Source organism: Pseudophryne corroboree, chromosome 2, assembly GCF_028390025.1.
Source record: "Pseudophryne corroboree isolate aPseCor3 chromosome 2, aPseCor3.hap2, whole genome shotgun sequence".
Classification (NCBI taxonomy): domain Eukaryota; kingdom Metazoa; phylum Chordata; class Amphibia; order Anura; family Myobatrachidae; genus Pseudophryne; species Pseudophryne corroboree.
In genome coordinates, this window is record NC_086445.1 from 878,279,884 (window position 1) to 878,298,680 (window position 18,797).

Below are 18,797 nucleotides of genomic sequence, written 5' to 3' on the forward strand. Positions count from 1 at the left end.
TAGATTGCAGATTGAACACACCACACCCAAATCTAACTCTCTCTGCACATGTTAAATCTGCCTCCCCTGCAGTGCACATGGTTTTGCCCAACTGCTAAAAAATTACCTGCTGCGATCAACTTGGAATTACCCCCCATGGTTTTGCCCAACTGCTAACAAATTTGCTGCTGCGATCAACTCTGAATTAGGCCCTAAGTCAAGGGATGTGACCTGTGTTCTGAATTCAGAAAAGCCCCAACTTCCTTGCAAAACATGTAATGAGTAGAGATGAGCGAGACTCTGGTTTAGCTGCCTGACTCGGAAACCCGAGCGCGGCAAAACGTCATCATCCCGCTGTCGGATTCTCGCGGGATTTGGATTCCATATAAGGAGCCGCGCGCCGCGGCCCTTTTCACTTCAGTCTCAGAGAGTGTATAGAGAGGACGTGTCCTCAGTGTGTTCAGTGTCTGTGTGGGGGCGGGAAAGTGCGGATGGAGCTGCAGCTCCAGGCCCCCCCATTGAAAATAGGCCCACAGGACCCCAAACCGGCTGGCCAAAGTTCCGACCACGGAACTCTGAAACTCTGCCGACTCAGTCCTGAATCCTCCTAAGGCTCCGCCCCTGGATCCCTCCATAGCCACGCCCGCTGGCAGAGCCGGCCCTAACCAATATGATGCCCTAGGCAAGATTTTGGCTGGTGCCCCCTAGCACCACCGCAGGTTCCGCCTCTGACCTTGCACCTCTTTCCCAGCACCATCACCCCTCACCCATAGCAGTCTTTAGTTTGGTGTTTGTACCCCTATATTTTAAATAGGGACAGTTCGTACATTTGGCGCACAGCCCAAAAAGGGGTGTGTTTTTGCTGAAAAGGGGCATGGCCACACAATAGTAACCCCAATTCCAATTACGCCACACAATACTGCAACTTTATTCACATTTGATCATGCGATAGTGTCCATAATTCATATTACATCCTACAGTAGTATCACTTTACCTTATAAACGTTACTCCTCACATTAGAGCCCCTAATTCACATTACATCACACTGAATTGCTCCTTATTCACATTATACCACACCCTATTGCTCCTTATTCACATTAGATGACCCAGTAGTGCCCGTTCTATACGCAATGCCACATAGTAGAGCACCTTATACACATAATGCCACTCAGTAATGCCCCTTACACATATGAGACACATTATTAATGTCCTTATAAACATAATGCGCCTTACACATTATGACAACCTTTATTAATGCCCTTTTACACATAATGTCTCTTACACATATTCGGCATATTCATAATGCCCTTATACACATAATGACACACATAGTGCCCCCTACACATTTGCTGCACATTATTAGTCCTCTATACACATAATGACACACATACAGTAGTACCCTGTTCACATATGCCGCACAGTACACCTTACACATATGTTGCACATTATTAATGCATTTTTACATGACACACATATTCCGAACACTACTGCACAACCAACCCACTCACATGCACACAACACTCACACTGCCACTAACACTGTGACCTCTGCCTCTGCTTGGATACAGATGTGTCCTCATAAATCGTGCCTCAATGCTAACGTCAGGTACATTTTTTTAATGAAAATGCATCTTATTTGCATTGCTGTGTGGCTAGGATGCACAAGCAGCTTCTGATGATTAAAATGATATGCAGCATGGCTATATTCTGTGTGCGACTGCGGCTGTATCTGCATATGAAATGCTACACACAGAATATAGGCATGCCGCATATCATTTTAATCAGCAGAAGCTGCTGATGCCCCTAGGCATATCAAATGCCCTAGGCAATTGCCTAGTTTGCCTATGCCTATGGCCGGCTCTGCCCGCTGGCCTATCCAAAGTTATTGATGCCTCACAGTTAATCCCAGGTTGGGCCCCTGCTCAGCACATTGAGTCTTATACTCCACCTGTAACCACTCCATGTTTCCCGATATTTGCATGCTGGAAGATTATTGCACTCTGATTGGGGGGGAGTGCGGCTGTTTTATTCATGGGGATTTCATTTGTCACCTATATGTGTTTTTATTGGCATTTATATTGATTTTTTATTTTTTATTTTTTATATATAGGATATCGTCTCAACACTTCGGGACCATTTTAAACTGATCAGCATTGTCCCCGGGACCATCCCATAATGATCAAAGGACTTTTAGTGACATCATGTATAGAGATCATGGGAGGGTCCGGGGTACGACTAGGTTTAGGGAGTTATAGTTATGGAATGTAATAGGCACATGTTAATGCAGATAATACATACCCTCTGGTTGGCTATGGATATTAAAATGATTGAGAATGTTAATACATCATTGGAAGCGGATTGACGCTCCCTGTCACTATGAGCACATAAATGCAAAAATCATAACAGAGCGGAATGCTGGGCGACTTGTCCTCTGGGCCATAGTTACATATTCCGGGTATATGGAATAAGGATTTGAGTGCTGCACGTTGTTAAATACATAGAACATTAAACAGACATGCATTCCAGGTTACTATGGAGACAAACGTCACCGGAAGTGACGTAACGCCTCCTCGATCGTTACTATGGACACATATCTTTAGCCAACTTAAGGGGACAAATGTACATGTTTTGACAGAATCATGTATTTTTGAAATGCCGATCATACAATATTGTCTGCTAGATGTGACAACTGATTGTAAGAAATATATGTAGTAGACACAGGTTTTTTCTTTTTAACGGACCGGAAGTGACGTTACGTTTCTATAGGAACATACATTATCTCAGAGTAATGCATTATGGGACTTGTAGTAGATTACCATATGATTATCAGCTGGAGTTGGAGGACGGGGATTGGACAGGACTGTGTTTAAATATCTAAGGACCCTTCTCCACACACACAGCCCGGATTCTCCTTGAAAAAGACCTCAGCTTGAGAGGTGGAAACGCGTTGGAGCGGGGACATCTATATCTGGCAGCCGACGTGACAGTGACGAGGTGAAGTCCAGGTCAGCTGATTCAGCGGTGATACAACATCCGTGGGAACCCGGGACCCACTACACACATGCTGATACTGAACTGATTTGTCAGTTCTTGGCTTCTGGTAATTTCATTCAATCACAGTCATTGAGGCTTTCATTTAATTTGTGTAGTTGTGTGTGGAGCTTTGTTACGTCATCTGTTTTAATTGTTATTAACCTAAAATATTAAAAATTGTACTTCACTATATGCAATTTTGCTTTACTTTTGGGTGGATACAAATCCTCATGGTATATTTACACTGAAGAACATCCGCATGGATCTTTAACCTCCCAGTAGCGCCAGATAAGTTTATCCTATCTTGTATTTGTGTTTTGATGTTTGGTGAAGGTTTTGGGGAATCCTTCAATTAGGATATTTTAGTCTGGCTGCACACTGTGTTTTAAAGCGCACCCTATTGTAATCACACTTCTGACCATTTATGGGCCCCTGCTCTGTAACTCCTCCCACTATCAGGGGCGTGGCCAAGACATGGTCGGGCTGGTGACTGACAAGCTGTATACTCACTATTTCAGCTGCTGAGGCTGTGCCGCACCCTGCTCTGCCCTGCTGTAACGCTGAGGAGATTCCTGATCAGTGCAGGAACTCCTCATCAGTGTCTGCTGTGCTCCTAGTGGCTGAGTGACACATCACTCACAGACACTCAGCCAATCAGAGCACAGACACCCTCCACCCCCACACACCAACCACTACACAAGCAGCAGGCTGAAGAATGATATTGCAGGAGCTCAACACAGGAAAGATGGTTAGTCACCTGTCAGTGTGTCACACACACACACACACACACACACACACACACACACACACACACACACACACACACATACATATACATGTGTATAGTACTGTACAGGATAATTACTTTTATACACGTGATCCCCCCTCACCAAAACCTACAAATTCCATCTCTATCCCCTGGATGGGCCCTCCTGTAACACCCTCCGTGCTCTATTGCAGTATGTGTACAGATTTCTCTATACTTTGCATACAGTATGTACTCTGCATATATATGTATATTATGTATGTGTATTCTATGTGTGTGCTTTATGTATAAATATGTGTACGCTATTTTATAATAAGAATTTACTCACCGGTAATTCTATTTCTCGTAGTCCGTAGTGGATGCTGGGAACTCCGTAAGGACCATGGGGAATAGCGGGCTCCGAAGGAGGCTGGGCACTCTAGAAAGATCTTAGACTACCTGGTGTGCACTGGCTCCTCCCACTATGACCCTCCTCCAAGCCTCAGTTAGGTACCGTGCCCGGACGAGCGTACACAATAAGGAAGGATTTTGAATCCCGGGTAAGACTCATACCAGCCACACCAATCACACCGTACAACTCGTGATATGAAACACAGTTAACAGTATGAAACAATAGAGCCTCTCAACAGATGGCTCAACAATAACCCGATTTAGTTAACAATAACTATGGCCCTCATTCCGAGTTGATCGGTCGCAAGGCGAATTTAGCAGAGTTACACACGCTAAGCCTCCGCCTACTGGGAGTGAATCTTAGCTTCTTAAAATTGCGACCGATGTATTCGCAATATTGCGTTTACTAACTACTTAGCAGTTTCAGAGTAGCTCCAGACTTACTCTGCCTGTGCGATCATTTCAGTGCTTGTCGTTCCTGGTTGACGTCACAAACACACCCAGTGTTCGCCCAGGCACTCCCACCGTTTCTCCGGCCACTCCTGCGTTTTTTCCGGAAACGGTAGCGTTTTCAGCCACACGCCCCTGAAACGCCGTGTTTCCGCCCAGTAACACCCATTTCCTGTCAATCACATTACGATCGCCGGAGCGAAGAAAAAGCCGTGAGTAAAAATACTATCTTCATAGTAAAGTTACTTGGCGCAGTCGCAGTGCGAACATTGCGCATGCGTACTAAGCGGATTTTCACTGCGATGCGATGAAAAATACAGAGCGAACAACTCGGAATGAGGGCCTATGTACAAGTAATGCAGATAAACCGCACTTGGGATGGGCGCCCAGCATCCACTACGGACTACGAGAAATAGAATTACCGGTGAGTAAATTCTTATTTTCTCTAACGTCCTAGTGGATGCTGGGAACTCCGTAAGGACCATGGGGATTATACCAAAGCTCCCAAACGGGCGGGAGAGTGCGGATGACTCTGCAGCACCGAATGAGAGAACTCCAGGTCCTCCTCAGCCAGGGTATCAAATTTGTAGAATTTTGCAAACGTGTTTGCCCCTGACCAAGTAGCTGCTCGGCAAAGTTGTAAAGCCGAGACCCCTCGGGCAGCCGCCCAAGATGAGCCCACCTTCCTTGTGGAATGGGCATTGACAGATTTTGGCTGTGGCAGGCCTGCCACAGTATGTGCAAGCTGAATTGTACTACAAATCCAACGAGCAATAGTCTGCTTAGAAGCAGGAGCACCCAGCTTGTTGGGTGCATATAGGATAAACAGCGAGTCAGATTTTCTGACTCCAGCCGTCCTGGAAACATATATTTTCAGGGCCCTGACAACGTCTAGCAACTTGGAGTCCTCCAAATCCTTAGTAGCCGCAGGCACCACAATAGGCTGGTTCAGGTGAAACGCTGACACCACCTTAGGGAGAAACTGGGGACGAGTCCTCAATTCTGCCCTATCCATATGGAAAATCAAATAAGGGCTTTTACAAGACAAAGCCGCCAATTCTGATACTCGCCTGGCAGAAGCCAAGGCCAATAACATAACCACCTTCCATGTGAGATATTTCAGATCCACGGTTTTTAGTGGTTCAAACCAATGTGATTTTAAGAAAACTCAACACCACGTTGAGATCCCAAGGTGCCACAGGAGGCACAAACGGGGGCTGACTATGCAGCACTCCTTTTATAAATGTCTGAACTTCAGGTACTGAAGCTAGTTCTTTTTTGAAAGAAAATCGACAGAGCCGAGATCTGTACCTTAATGGAACCCAATTTAAGGCCCATAGTCACTCCTGCTTGCAGGAAATGCAGAAATCGACCTAGTTGAAATTCCTCTGTTGGGGCCCTTTCGGCCTCACACCATGCAACATATTTTCGCCATATGTGGTGATAATGAGTTGCTGTAACCTCTTTCCTGGCTTTAGTAAGCGTAGGAATTACTTCCTCCGGAATACCCTTTTCCTTCAGGATCCGGCGTTCAACCGCCATGCCGTCAAACGCAGCCGCGGTAAGTCTTGGAACAGACAGGGCCCCTGCTGCCGCAGGTCCTGACTGAGTGGCAGAGGCCATGGGTCCTCTGATATAAATTCTTGAAGTTCTGGGTACCAAGCTCTTCTTGGCCATCCACGAGTATCGTTCTTACTCCTCGCCTTCTTATTATTCTCAGTACCTTTGGTATGAGAGGCAGAGGGGAGAACACCTAAACCGACTGGTACACCCACGGTGTTACCAGAGCATCCATAGCTATCGCCTGAGGGTCCCTTGACCTGGAGCAATATCTTTTATAGCTTTTTGTTAAGGCGGGACGCCATCATGTCCACCTGTGGCCTTTCCCAATGGTGTACAATCCTATTGGAAGACTTCTGGAGGAAGTCCCCATTCTCCCGGGTGGAGGTCGTGTCTGTTGAGAAGATCTGCTTCCCAGTTGTCCACTCCGGGAATGAACACTGCTGACAGTGCTAACACATGATTTTCCGCTCATCGGAGAATCCTTGTGGCTTCTGCCATCGCCATCCTGCTTTTTGTGCCGCCCTGTTGATTACATGGGCGACTGCCGTGATGTTGTCTGATTGGATCAGTACCGGCTGGTTTTGAAGCAGAGGCCTTGCTGGCCTCAGGGCATTGTAAATGGCCCTCAGATCCAGAATATTTATGTGTAGGGAAATAACCTGACTTGACCAAAGTCCCTGGAAGTTTCTTCCCTATGTGACTGCCCCCCAGCCTCAAAGGCTGGAATCCATGGTCACTAGGACCTAGTCCTGTATGCCGAACCTGCGGCCCTCTTGAAGATGGGCACTCTGCAGCCACCACAGTAGAGATACCCTGGTCCTTGGAGACAGGGTTATCAGCCTATGCATCGGAAGATGCGATCCGGACCACTTGTCCAACAGGTCCCTCTGAAAAGTTCTTGTATGGAACCTGCCTAATGGGATTGCTTCGTAAGAAGCTACCATTTTTCCCAGGACTCGCGTGCAATGATGCACCGCTACCTATTTTGGTTTCAGGAGGTCTCTGACTAGAGATGACAACTCCTTGGCTTTCTCCTCCGGGAGAAACACTATTTCTGGTTTATGTCCAGAACCATCCCCAGGAACAGTAGACGTGTCATAGGAACCAGCTGTGACTTTGGACTGTTTAGAATCCACCTATGCTGTTGTAGCACTTTCCAAAATAGTGCTACCCCGACTACCAACTGCTCCTTGGACCTCGCCCTTATAACGAGATTGTCCAATTACGGGATAATTACAACTCCCTTTTTTTGAAGGAGTATCATCATTTCGGCCATTACCTTGATAAAACACCCTCGGTGCCATGTACAGTCCAAACGGCAGTGTCTGGACTTGGTAATGGTAATCCTGTACCACAAATCTGAGGTACTCCTGGCGAGGATGGTAAATGGGGACATGCAGGTAAGCATCCTTGATGTCCCGGGATACCATGTAATCCCCCTCGTCCAGGCTTGCAATAACCGCCCTGAGCGATTCCATCTTGAACTTGAATTTTTTTATGTTCAAGGATTTTAAATATAAAATGGGTCACACCGAACCCTGCGGTTTCGGTACCCCAACCCGTGTGGAATAGTAACCCCGTCCTTGTTGAAGTAGGGGCACCTTGAGTATTACCTGCTGGGAATACCGCTTATTAATTGCCTCTAGCACAGCCTCCCTGCCTGAGGGAGTTGTCAGCAAGGCATATTTTAGGAAACGGCTGGGGGGAGACATCTCTAATTCCAGCTTGTACCCCTGAAATACTACTTGGAAGAAACAGGGATCCACCTGTGAGCGAGCCCACTAATTGCTGAAATTTTTGAGGCGGCCCCCCACCGTACCTGGCTACACCTGTGGAGCACCCGCGTCATGGTGTGTACTCACAGGAGGCGGGGGAAGAATCTTGATTCTGGGAACAGGCTGACTGGTGCAGCTTTTTCCCTCTACCCTTGTCTCTGTACAGAAAGGAAGCGCCATTTGACCCGCTTGCTTTTCTGAAGCCGAAAGGACTGTACCTTTTTCTGTGAGGAAACCTGAGGTAAAATTATTTCTTCCCAGCAGTTGCTGTGGATACGAGGTCCCAGAGACCATCCCCAAATAATTCCTCACCCTTATAAGGCTCTCTATGCGCTTTTTTAAGTCAGCATCACCTGTCCAGTGACAGGTCTCTAATACCCTCCTGACAGAATGGACATTACATTTATTTTGGATGCCAGCCGGCAAAATATCCCTCTGTGCATCCCCCATATATAAGACAACGTCTTTAATATGTTTTTATGTTTGCCAACTATTATCCCTGTTTGACAGGGTCACCAACCACGCTGCAGCAGCACTATCTGCAGGTCTCAGTCTAGTACCTGAGTGTGTAAATACAGACTTCAGGATAGCCTCCTGTTTTTTATCAACAGGTACCTATTAAAGTGGCCGTATCCTAAGACGGCAGTGCCACCTTTTTTGACAAACGTGTGAGCGCCTTATCCACCCTAGGGGATATCTCCCAGCGTAACTTATCCTCCTGGCGGGAAAGGGTACGCCATCAGTAACTTTTTATAAATTACCAGTTTCTTAACGGGGGAACCCACGCTTTTCACACACTTCATTTATTCATCTGATGGGGGAACAAAACACTGCCTGTTTTTTCTCCCCAAACCTAAAACCCATTTATAGAGGTTAAAGTCAGAAATGTATAACACATTTTTTATTGCCGGGATCAAGTCACGGATTGGATTGTGTATATGTCTCCACCTTGTCGACACTGGAGTCAGACTCCGTGTCGACATCTGTGTCTGCCATCTGAGAGAGCGGGCGTTTTTGAGCCCCTGATGGCCTTTGAGACGCCTGGGCAGGCGCGGGCTGCGAAGCCGGCTGTCCCACAGCTGTTACGTCATCCACCCTTTTATGTAAGGAGTTGACACTGTCGGTTAATACCTTTTACCTCTCTATCCACTCTGGTGTCGGCCCCACAGGGGGCGACATCACATATATCGGCCTCTGTTCCGTCACCATATAAGCCTCCTCATTCGACATGTCGACACAGCCGTACCGACACACCGCAGACACACAGGGAATGCTCTAAACGAGGACAGGACCCACAAAAGCCCTTTGGGGGGACAGAGTGAGAGTATGCCAGCACACACCAGAGCGCTATATACTGCAGGGACTAACTGAGTTATGTCCCCTATAGCTTTATATCTATATATATATAATGTATACTGCGCCTAAATTTAGTGCCCCCTCTCTCTTTTTTTAACCCTTGTAGACTGCAGGTTAGAGCCAGGGAGCTTCCCTCCAACGGAGCTGTGAGGGAAAATGGTGCCAGTGTGCTGAGGAGATAGGCTCCGCCCCTTTTTCGCGGCCTATTCTCCCGTTTTTTATGGACTTCTGGCAGGGGTATTTACCTCATATATAGCCCCTGGGGCTATATATTGAGGTATTTTTGCCAGCCAAGGTGTTTTTATTGCTGCCTCAGGGCGCCCCCCCCCCAGCGCCCTGCACCCTCAGTGACCGGAGTATGAAGTGTGTGAGAGGAGCAATGGCGCACAGCTGCAGTGCTGTGCGCTACCTTGGTGAAGACTGAGTCTTCATGCCGCCGATTTTCCGGACCATCTTCTTGCTTCTGGCTCTGTAAGGGGGACGGCGGCGCGGCTCCGGGACCGAACATCAAGGCTGGGCCTGCGGTCGATCCCTCTGGAGCTAATGGTGTCCAGTAGCCTAAGAAGCCCAATCCGGCTGCAAGCAGGCGAGTTCGCTTCTTCTCCCCTTAGTCCCTCGCTGCAGTGAGCCTGTTGCCAGCAGGTCTCACTGAAAAGAACAAATTCTAAGACTATAACTTTCTAAGAGCTCAGGAGAGCCCCTAGTGTGCATCCAACCTCGGCCGGGCACGAAATCTAACTGAGGCTTGGAGGAGGGTCATAGTGGGAGGAGCCAGTGCACACCAGGTAGTCTAAGATCTTTCTAGAGTGCCCAGCCTCCTTCGGAGCCCGCTATTCCCCATGGTCCTTACAGAGTTCCCAGCATCCACTAGGACGTTAGAGAAATATATATATATATATATATATATATATATATACTATATGCTATATATGCATGCGGGGATGGTACCGGTATCCTGGCGTTTGGGATGCCAGCAGTCAGAATACCGACAGCGGCATCCCTACCTGACACCTGTAAGGTAAGTATACTAACCCTCATCTACTCCCCCCCAACCCTCCCTTCCGACAGCCTGACCCTAACCCTCCCCGGTGTTGCCTAAACCTAACCCCTACCACCTGCCCGCGGCGTAGCCTAAAGCTAACCCTCCAAACATCTACCCCCGCAGCCTAACCCTCCCCGATGGTGCCTAACATCCCCTCCCTGCAGCCTAACTCTCCCCCCGCAGCCTAAACCTAAATTCCCCCCCCACCACCACCTCCCGTGGCCTGACACTAAAGAGCCTTGCCATACCTACGTTCGGGGAGCCGGCAGTTGGGATTGAAGCGCCGCCATGTCGGGATCCTGTCACCAGCATTCCGACCAATGTTGGGAATCTGACATCAGCATTCCAATTGCTGACATCCCGAACGCCGGTATGCTGACTGTATACTATGTGTATGTATGCATTACTGTTCTATATACAGATGTGTCCGCGTACATTGATGCTCGCAGCACAGCTCCCCATACAGTATGTACAGGGTGCCAGCCAGGGCTGAATTAACAATGGAATGGATGGAGCTTTATCCCCTGCCGCCAGTAGCCACTTGAGGTCCCGTTCATTAGCACCGCAGCTGATCTCTCCCCCTGCCATCCAGCCGAAAACTGACCCCCCACAGGTTCTTGAAATGCTGGCAACACTGTTAAAATTGGTGGTGCAGTAGAAGGCTTCATAAGCCCTCCCTGCGCCTCACAGTTTCCCGGCTCCTCCTTCGTGCTGTGCAACATCATGAAGTGTGATGCCACACCACCAGTGTGCCAGGGGCAGTTGAGCTGTGGTTACCCTCGGTTCCATGAAGGCGGCCTGCGTGATTGTGACAGGGCTGCTTCTTATCAGGCGAGAGCCTGAGCTCTGCAGTCAAACTAAAAGTCCCAGCCCTGGTTCAGTGGGAAGGAGCTCTGACGTCTCAGGCCTGCTGCGGCAGCAAAGAAGAGTTTCAGGAGAACACGGAGCCGCTGCTATGGGGGGCCCCCGTCTCAACTCCCTGCCCCTCCCAGGTGAGAGGGCAATCTCTGCGATTGCAAGCTCTGCGGGCAAGTAACCTGTACACTATGGGGCATAGTCATCATAAAAAAATTGTGAAATTAAAATTTTTCATTTTCAATTCTCACCCTCTCATTTCACATTTTTTTCAGTATTCATCATGCCTCTGGAATAAAAATATCACTTCTGAAAATCTGCTATTTTTTTAAGCTGTTTTTCGTAAAAGTTATATTTTTCCCCTTGTAGCTTAGGTGTCCATAAGGACTTCCTCCTAGCTGCAGACACTGAAGCTGGGCTGTAGCTGTACGGACAGACTCCCTCCACCCCCTTCCCCCTTCCCCGCTGCTCCTAACTACAGATAATATTTTAGAAGGTGGAGGACGGACCTGCAGGACAGCTGAGACTGGCGCCGGCAGGAAGGGAGGGAAGCCGAAGTGGAAGAGGCTGTACAACGCCGGGGCAGGGAGATAGCTAGGACTGGCGGGAATATAGCGGGAGGGAAGGGGGAGGCTGATACTAGAGCACAGCAGTGGGACACACAAGCTGCCGGCTGCCAGCAGCTTGTGCTCCTTCGTGAAACTGAACGCCGTCTCAGGGGTATCTAGTCTCTAGGTCGACCACTATTGGTCGACAGTAACTATGTCGACAGGGTCTCTAGGTCAAAAGGTCAATGTGAGTTTTTCAAATTGTTTTTCTTTTTTTGAACTTTTTCATTCTTAACGATCCACCTGGACTATGTTGGGAATTGGGAATTCCTGAAGCTTGTGAGCCATGCGAGGGGACACGGTGCACTAATTGGGGTTCCCGGTCACTGTATGGAGAAAATGACACGCAAAAAAAAAAACTCATGTTGACCTGTCGACCTAGTTACTGTAGACCAATAGTGGTCGACCTAAGTGTGGTCGACCCTCCATGCCACAACCGTTTCTGGATGGAAAACAGTTTCACTATCAAACTCTGAAGAAAATGCTTCTTCGTAGTTTGATGAATGTACTAATTTCTACATCCCCATACTATAGTAAAGGGAGTGTAGAGATTATTGAAGCAGGCTGTAACAAAGGAGATATTAGTCATATCTCCTTCTGTTACAGCTTTGATGAATGAGGTTTCGTGAAAAAAAAATTACAATTTGATAAAATTATGAAAATTTTGTGATAATGAAGATACCCCTTACATTTGAATTTTGCATCATGTTATATGATTTTGGTCATGTGTGATACATACAGTACTAGGTGGTAAATTGTAAGTGAGATTTCTCTGACAGTACCTGTGTAATGGAATAACAAGGTGGGGAGAGAGCGACATTTGATTGTCAGCTCTTAAACCAAGATACAGTACAAGTATCAGTGAGACCTTGGATTATGCTGCTGTTAGATTGTGAACTGATAGACAAGAGTTTAGAAGGTCTATGGCACATGTGTTAGATTGTAAATCCGGGGTGCTAGAACTAGGTATGTGTTATGACATGTTCAGTATTCGATTGTAAGCTCTGGGGATGTTGAAGGCTCAATGGGGTCGATTCAATTCACCGACAATTGAATAGCGCCGGGAATTAGCTCCCGGTGCTATTCAATACAGCGCCAAGTGACACTTAATTATCGGGAATTCTTCTCTCACCCCCAGGGGATGAGAGTTGAAATCCGACAAAAGTGCTGCCGCGCGGCCGGCGCGAGGCTGATTCTGTCGAGAATCAGTATTGCGGCGGGGATTTAAGTTGGAGAATGCCTGTTCTCCCGACAAATCAACCTGTTAAGTCCGGGAGAACGGGCCTTCGCCGACTTAACTTGAGCTGAATTGAATAGCGTCGGGAGATAATTCCCGGCGCTATTCAACTGTCGGTGAATTGAATCGACCCCAGTATCTGAGATATGTGTGTAAGATTGTGAGCTCTGTAAACAAGCGCCCAGTATTTGTGTGATACATGTGTTACGTAGTGAGCTCTGTAGGTGGAGAGGTATCTGTGTATAATATGTAGGAATTAAAGCTTAGTATAATGCACACTACCTCTCCTGCCTGCTGATTACCTCCTCCTACTCCTACCTCCAAGATTTTGCACATGCTGTTCCCTTTCTCTGAAATTCTCTACCTCTTCCCCTCAGACTCTCCACTTCTCTACAAAACTTCAAATGGGCTCTCAAGACCCACTTCTTTACCAAACCCAGCCAAATCTCATCCTAATCCTCTGTCCCATGATTGGTCTACCCCATCTATGTCACCCCTGTCTGTCTGCCCTTCGCCTTAGAAAGTAAGCTCTCAGGAGCAGGGCCCTCTTCCCGCATGTGCTTATCCTTCTCTTACTTAACCTATCTTCTACTTCATACTCCCTTCGATGGCACCAAATCCCTTGGTTTTCTGCCACCCTGATACTTATTTCAGTGTCATCTGCTGATGCAGCCATGATTATTTACCCTGTACTTGTCCTATATTGTCTTCAACTGAAAGTCACTGTTTTCTTATTTTGCGTATTTGTTTATGTACTCTCTAATTGGGTGCTGCAGATCCCTTGTGGCGCCATATAAATAAAGGATAATAATAATAATAATAAATAATCAGTGACAACATGCTGGCTGTCGCTATTCAGGGATGGGGAGTCTGTGTCCTACACAGAGCCGGCCATAGGCATAGGCAAACTAGGCAATTGCCTAGGGCATTTGATATGCCTAGGGGCATCAGCAGCTTCTGCTTAATACAATGATATGCGGCATGCCTATATTCTGTGTGTAGCATTTCTTATGCAGATACAGCCACAGTCTCACACAATATATAGCCATGCTGCATATCATTTTAATCAGCAGAATCTGCTTGTGCATCCTAGCCACATAGCAATGCAAATAAGATGCATTTTCGTAAAAAAAAGGTGCCTGACATTAGCATTGAGGCAAGATTTATGAGGACACATCTGTATCCAAGCAGAGCCAGAGGTCACAGTGTTAGTGGCAGTGTGCATGTGAATGGGTTGGTTGTGCAGTAGTGTTCGGAATATGTGTAAGGAGCATTGTGTGTGTAATGTAAAAATGCATTAATAATGTGTAAGGGGCACTATGTGTGTCATTATGTGTATAAGGGCACTAATGTGCAGCAAATGTGTAGGGGGCACTATGTGTGTCATTATGTGTATAAGGGCATTAATAATGTGCGGCATATATGTAAGCGACATTATGTGTAAAAGGGCATTAATAAAGGTTGTCATAATGTGTAAGGCGCATTATGTTTATAAGGACATTAATAATGTGTCTCATATGTGTAAGGGGCATTACTGTGTGGCATTATGTGTATAAGGTGCTCTACTATGTGGCGTTGCATATAGAAAGGGCACTACTGTGTCGTCTAATATGAATAAAGAGCAATATGGTGTGGTGTAATGTGAATAAGGAGCAATTCAGTGTGATGTAATGTGAATAAGGGGCTCTACTGTGAGGAGTAATGTTTCTAAGGTAAAGTAATACCACTGTGGGATGTAATATGAATTATGGACACTATCGCATGATCAAATGTGAATAAAGTTGCAGTATTGTGTGGCGTAATTGGAATTGGGGTTACTATTGTGTGGCCATGCCCCTTGCCAGCAAAAACACACACCTTTTTGGGCTGTGCGCCAAATGTGCAACTGTTCCTATTTAAAATATAGGGGGTACAAACACCAAAATAAGGACTGCAATGGGTGAGGGGTGATGATGCTGGGAAAGAGGTGCAAGGTCAGAGGCAGAACCAGCGGTGGTGCTAGGGGGCACCAGCCAAAATCTTGCTTAGGGCATCATATTGGTTAGGGCCGGCTCTGGTCCTACAACCAGAGGAATGAGACTTAGGTTTTTCGAGGTAGGCGTTAGTCACACTCCATGGCAACCCTGTGCAGATGACACCACCACATATCTAGTCACACCCCCATGGCAATGGTCACATCCCCTGTGGCGGCACACAATAGGCCCTTCATAAATGTCAGCTCCAGGCCCATGTGGACCTTAATCTGGCACTGGCATTACTGCCTCAGAGTACTGAGGTCATGGGTTTGATTCCCACCATGGCCCTACCTGTGGGGAGTTTGTATATTCTCCCCGTACTTGCGTGGGTTTCCTCCCACAATGCAAAAATATACTGGCTCCAAACAAAATTAACCCTGGTGTGTAAGTGTGTGTGTACATGTGGTACATGTGGTAGGGAATATAGATTGTAAGCTACACTGGGGCAGGGACTGATGTGAATGGCCAAATATTACCTGTAAAGCGCTGTGGAATATGTGTGCGCAATAAAACTGGTTAAAAATAAACAATAGAGGAGCTCTATCGACTTAACTCAGTGGTGTTGTGTCAACCAGTCAGCTCTTCAAAGCCCTGGGTATGTCTGTATGTGTATTTATGGTTGTATTATATGTTATGTGCAGTATGTATGCAGAATTGTATGTATTTATGTGATATATGTACAGTATATATATATATATATATATATATACTGTATGTATATATACTGCAGTGCCTCCCCTGTAATTCATGATTAAAATAATACAAAGAAGATACTTATGACATGTATGCTGTGTCATAAGTATCTGTTTTAGCCTCTATATTATTTTAATCATATTTAGCTTTGAAAAAAAGTTTAAATAGTGTTTTGGAGGCCCCGCCTCCCACTGTCAATATTAAAGGAGCGGAAGCGGGGGCGGGGCCTAACATCGGGCAGTAAAAGCCCATTAAAAAAATCAATGAAAGCGGCACTAATAGAAGTGCCTCTTTGACAGGGGCGTGCTTTCATCCCATGTGAAAGCACGCCCCTGTCAATAAGAAAGATGTGATTGTGCAGTGGCAGCTTTGGGGGAGACATCAAGGCACAGGTGTCCACCCTGTCATCTTGGTTTTTTTTTCTTACCATATGTAAGAGCCGTCCCCACCTGCCTGCCCGCCAGCCCTCCAGTCCATTCCGAAGCCCGTTCCCATGCACCGTGGTAGAGGAGGGCCAGACAAGTAGCTGCAGAGAAATTTCCCTGAGGTCCCCCTTTCCCAGAGTCGTCCCGAGCCACTATGCCGATATATGCGGACCTTCTGAGAGGTGAGCGGGGAAAGGGACAGGGAGGAGATCGGCTGTGCCTGTGCCGCTGGGATGCATACCCTGGAAGGGGGAAGGAGAGGGGGCTGCCTATGCTGCTGAGAAGGAGTCATCTTCTGTGACTGCGGGGGAGGGGAATCTGCCTGAGTAGTGTGAGGCATCCCCTGTGACTTGTGGGGGTAGTAGGCTATCTGTGCTGCTGGGATGCCCCCTGTGATGGGATGGGGGGGTTGTTTGAGGAGCCTGGCTGTAGTGTACCCTGTCACCCACTACCTCCATCACCCACTATGTCACCCACTATCTCCCTGTCACCCTGACCATGTCACCCACTACCTCCATGACCCACTATCACCCTGTCACCCTAACCATGTCACCCGCTATCTTCCTGTCACCCAATGTCTCCCTGTCACCCTCTATCTCCCTGTCACCCTAACTGTAACCCGTTTTCTATAACACTGGAGGATGTTTTTCTAATATTACTTGTGGTGCCTCCACCCAAACTTTTGTTCTATGCGTACTGTGCTATAGAAAAGGGATTAGTTTAGGATAACCCTTAATACTTTTGTCCTGTTTCCCCCACAGATTGACAATACTTATCCCTACTTCCCGTTGACCCTCTCAATTTCCTCCCAACACTAGGTAAGTATTAGACAGTATACAATGTTGAACGTATATATGGTTATTTACTTTTAAACACTTTTCTTTATATCATATACAGCACTTTTTTGTTAAGTATACAACAGTTAAATAATTCGGCATAAAGACATTGTACTTCTAAATGACAATATGAATATAGACATTTCACAATATTCACAGCATTTACTATACCCAATAATAGATCCTTCCCCTTTAGTCCCGAATGTCCTTAATGATATATATATGCATATATATGACTTATTTACCCAAGGTTGTTTTAGAGTCAGTTAAACTTCTGAATTTATATATATATATATATATATATATATATAGATAAAAGGGGGAGATTATTGCGCCACTTGTGTACAACTCCAGTAATAAAATATCCACATGTAGTCAAAATAAATAACACTCCCTATAGGTTAATACAGGGCGTCAGCTGTCCCCCAAAAAACACAGGGATGGTGGTTCCCTGTAGCAAAGGATTAATAACACACGGGGGGGGGGGGGGGGGGGGGGGGGATAAAGCGACCAATGGTGTCTTAAAATATTTCAATAAAAGTGGATCTAAAAGAAATATAAAAATATGTACTATATCTATAAAAGAATAACTAACCAGATCTATAAAAAGTTAATTTATTAATACATTAAAACAGACAGTGATTAAACAGCTTGACTAAAATTTGAGCAGCAAAAATTCTTAAAAAGTGGGCAGTGACCTCATACCAAGTTAAGTTAAAATTGTTTTACATATCTTAACATACATTTTTAACTGGTATTATTTTGCATTGTGTCTGTTGCTTTTATCCCACTTTTTAAGAATTTTTGCTGCTCAATTTTTAGTCAAGCTGTTTAATCACTGTCTGTTTTAATGTATTAATAAATTAACTTTTTATAGATCTGGTTAGTTATTCTTTTATAGATATAGTACATATTTTTATATTTCTTTTATATCCACTTTTATTGAAATATTTTAAGACACCATTGGTCGCTTTATCCCCCCCCCCCCCCCCCCCGTGTGTTATATATATATATATATATATATACATATATATATTAGTTTACTCCTGAAGAAATCCTGGAAAATATAGGCATATCACTGTTTCCATTAAGATATGATGTTGTCCTGTGCCATCTATATGTATCCAAAGTCTCCTTCCCTGAACAGTACTTGTATCCTTTCACTGAATACTGTATCAGAAATTGTTGCTATTCTCCTGCTTGTATATTTTACAGTTACATTGAATCCTCACTAGAAGTCACTGTTCCCTTAAGTTACACTTACTTGAATGGACAGTTTAAAAAGTTCAGAAAGTTAATAGACTGTTCTGTGCCTTAATAGCAGTCTTGCATAGGTATAATTAATTTACCAACTGAATCATCCTTGCCTTCCTTTCCCTTTTAGGAATAATAGTATGCTCCCCCACTGTTGTTGTTTACAAGATTCCTCCATCCATATTGGTAAGTAGTGAGGAATAGTAACTAACCTAGCACTTTCTCTCCTTAAATTATTCCGTGTGTATAGACCTTTAACTTAGCCAGTCCCTCCTATTATAGGTTAAACAATAAGCATAGTCATAGTAAGTCTCTCATGGAGGGTAGTGATCACTTATAAATGTCAGTTCCTCAATAGCCTCCCATTAACTGAGTGAATGTTCTAAATGAATGAGTGTGGCTGCAGTGCAGTGATAAATTGACAGACCTTAGATGTCTTCAGTCACAGCTCCAGCTTGTGACCAATCAGCGGTTGGCGTAGCTCCGCCCTCTGTCCTCTGAACAGGTGATTTGGAAACAAA

The 18,797-nt window shown here is 45.8% G+C and overlaps 1 long non-coding RNA gene across 1 annotated transcript; it reads left to right on the forward strand.

The window, feature by feature from the left end:
• Positions 1 to 3,690: 3,690 nt before the first annotated feature.
• Positions 3,691 to 18,462, forward strand: LOC135051344 (uncharacterized). The gene is made up of 3 exons (XR_010242195.1): positions 3,691 to 3,759; positions 16,948 to 17,004; positions 18,407 to 18,462. It is a non-coding gene; the product is annotated as an uncharacterized LOC135051344 (long non-coding RNA).
• Positions 18,463 to 18,797: the final 335 nt, after the last annotated feature.